The sequence below is a fragment of the Elaeis guineensis genome, chromosome 11 (assembly GCF_000442705.2).
Source record: "Elaeis guineensis isolate ETL-2024a chromosome 11, EG11, whole genome shotgun sequence".
Lineage (NCBI taxonomy): Eukaryota > Viridiplantae > Streptophyta > Magnoliopsida > Arecales > Arecaceae > Elaeis > Elaeis guineensis.
The window spans coordinates 111,690,201-111,693,822 of record NC_026003.2 but is presented as its reverse complement, the minus strand read 5'-3'; the positions used below and the strand labels follow the sequence as shown (position 1 = coordinate 111,693,822).

Here is a 3,622-nt window from a genome sequence, read left to right as displayed (position 1 = left end):
GTCATGTCGCATCCTTCGATGATATAAATCTGGTGTTCTAATTTACATGAGATTTTCTGATTGCATGGTCTCTATATTTAGAACAGAATTATTTTCCTTGGGGCAGCATTTTCAAAACAAAAATATTAGGTGAAGGGCAAAAAAACTATAATTGATAGCACAAAACTAATTCTGAAGGAAGAACATGTGTGTGTTTTTTTTTTTTTTTGGTACGATGGATGGATCATACTCATTTGATATGGATCTATTCAACAAGATAAGAAAATGAAACGTTGTACAAAGGAATTGGACCCACCAACCACTTAGTCCACACAGCTCTTCCTCAATGCTTTGCCACATAGGATATGATCCAGCATTCACTCAGAGATGCACATTACCCAGAGGTACTCCAAATGTCATGCAATAGAGGGTGAATGGTAATCATCCTCATCTATCCCTGCATCCACCTTCATCAGAGAAGCCTACCACGAATGCATGTGGTTGTTTTTCCTCCCCCTTCACTGAGCCTAATAAACCCAAGAATTGCACCGCTAGCACTACCACATCCTCATGCTTTGATTTTTCCGTGGCCACTGCATCTCCACCCCCAAAAACCCACTTCACTTATGACGAATGCCGGCCTTCCCTGCCTAACAAAGAATGCCTGCCTTCGCTAAGATTTTTCCTCCCAAAGCATGCTGAGAGTGAACAAGAAAATTGCATCAGGGACAGCGTTTGCTACCATCTCTCCAATCTCACCGGCCTCGACTACACTGGGATCCGTCTCTTCTCGCATGTGCAATTCCACCCATCAATCAACCCTCTCCAACTCCCCCCTTCCCACTTTCTTTCATATCACTTACAAGCCAGCAAGCTTGAAATATGGTGTGATATGGGTATCAAGAGACAGCTCCGAAGCCAACAATCCGGAGAAAAATAATGGGATTCCTCAATATAACAGATGATGAATACATTTACATAGCCAATAGACCTTCTGCTTCCAAGCTACTGGCACTCCAAAATAAGGCTCCTGACAGTATATGATCATGAGAATGAGGAGGTGAGCGAAATGATGGAGAAGTATCCTGAAGAGAGGAATCGGATTCATGTCTGCCGGCTTCTCCTGGTTGAGTCTATGAATTCACTCAGCAAAATTGTAAAGGATGGTTGCAAAGAGAGAGAAGAGGGAGACAGGCTTGTTCTCTTCCCACTTGAGTCTCCAATGACAGAGACCAGGTATCCTTATAAATGGATGAGCCTTGCATGAGAAAATGGCTGGCATTTGGTACTGGATGCAAGTGCCTTGGGCCAAAAGACATGGGCAACTATTCTTTCTTCAAGATCTTTGGAGACAATCCATCTGGTTTTTCAGGTCTCTTTATCAAAAAATCCAGCAGTGTAATCTTAGAGGCATCAGCAATGGCCACAAGTACTGGGGTGGTGAGAATCATCCCAGCAAGACGGCCATCTCAGTTTTTCCATGATACATCCAGTACAGAATTGGAGATTCATGCAGAAATTACTAGCTCATCCTATGGTTCCATGCCTGCTAAGATCTCTGATGATCCCACACATTCAGATAAAAGATTAGGTGAAAACCATTTCAGTTTGAAAGAGAGGCAAATTGAGAAGCATGAACAGGGTGAAACCACTGAAGATGTGAAATGATGGTTACTGGAGCGGAAGAAAAGGGAGAATTACCCTGAATATTTGCCAATTAAATAATACCAAAACCAATACCAGAGAATTAAGACTGTTGAGATCGAATGCGGAGGCCTGGCTCATGCAGACGCTATGGGTCTACAACTCATCGGTAACAGACTAAGATGCATCATTGATTGGTTAGTGAATGCACCAATAAAGCTACAGTATCCTCACTCAGAGAACAGCCATCCTCCAGTCAAAATCCATGGACCTTAGAGAAAAATTGGCAGGGGAACTTCGCATTCAATGTGTTCGACTGGAAAGGAGAGAAGGTTGAGCCTACTCTAGTACAGAAGCTTGCTGATGGAAGCAATATATATCTGAGTGGTAATTATGGAACATCTGGTTCCCAGAAAAACATAAAGAAGATAAGGATGCGGTCATGGAGAGGGGAGCCTGTAACATAACAAACGCAAGTGACAGAATAAAAGAGAAGATAAAATGGGGGATAAACATGGTTAATGCTTCATTTAGTTTCCTTAAAATTTCAAAGATGCTTACAGACTTTAAACTTTCATTGCTAACTTCCTGGACGTAGATTTCATTGAGGAGAAAAGGATATACATGGCCCTTGACTAAAAACTGATTGAGCTCTGAAGTAAATGAAAAAGAAATTGTGAAGCTATCACACCTATTTTACCATACCTATTTTTGATATAAAAAGTTAGTTGTTAGTGTCACTCATTCTTAGTCATTGGTTGCATCAACAATTGCTAACAAAGCCAAATCATGCATCAGATTGCTAGATAACTGAAATTTGATAAACTCTAAATCCTGATCGGAGATTCAGGTAGATTGGTAAATTTCTTTTGTAATAATTATTTTTTATTACTTTTCCAAGAAAAAAGACTGTAGCCTACTGCTTTCTTGACATCAATGCTAAAATATTATGAACAAAACATCCAGTCTTAAAATCTGTAAGACCAAACTGAAAGGAAACCAAAACTGTTTGAACTATTACTGCCTAAATACTAAGGACTCTTGGATGCTACTACATCTGGGCAGTCCCCCTCTCCCAAGCTTCTAAATGATCCTGGAATGCAATCTTAACCCTCAGTTAAGAAACCATCAATAACGAAAATGTCAACCTACTCATTTTTAAGCATCATTGAAATCATGTAGGCTTCAGGCTTTTGTGTGTCTTGAGATAAGAAGACACCACATGGATGCTTTATTTTTTATCTGGACACCTAGCAAAAACTACTTAAAAGGCAGACACACAAAAAAAAAACATTAAAAAAAAATTGCCTTCTGCTTGGAGGAAAATCTAGAGCCCTTTATGAAGATGGTGCACTTGACTGAAATTTAACAACCTGAAAGAATTTGTTCTTTAAAAAGAAAAAAGAAATGGAACTAATAATAAACAAAGAAACCAAAAACATGACCTTGACCTTTATTACCTTTACATGGCGCAAGTTCAGTATTTTGATGCGAAGGCAGGACATGGAAGATAAAAATTAATACACAGAAGAACCAAGGAACTGTCTGTATAGGATAATTGTAAATATTATAAGATGATAAAGCTACTCTTTTTGCAATTACTTTCGAACCAATGCATGAAACATATTGAAAAGTTTGACAAACTTTGAAAGAATCATTAAGAGATAATTTCAAAGTATTTAAGCAAAAGATGAGTATAATACAAATTCCAAACTAGAAGTCCCTTGATTATTCAATTGCCATGAAACAGAACAGAAGCTTATAAAGCTAATGTTGCACATTCTTCTTAAGAAAACATGATCATCCACTTAGCCTTTCACTGCTCAAAGTAAATAATAAAGAAACAATTATAAAGAAAAAGCTAATTACATAGTCTCTGCATCAGGGACCAATGAAAGCCCCATGAGAATTGCATATTACAAAGCTCCAGGACAAAATCAATGACCCTCATTGGCTATGTGAATAATTAGCAATTTATGCATTCAGACATGAGCAATAC

The 3,622-nt window shown here is 38.5% G+C and overlaps 1 pseudogene; it reads left to right on the top strand.

Moving 5' to 3' along the window:
* Positions 1-435: 435 nt before the first annotated feature.
* Positions 436-2,280, top strand: LOC105036565 (uncharacterized; annotated as a pseudogene).
* The last annotated feature ends 1,342 nt before the right edge of the window (positions 2,281-3,622 follow it).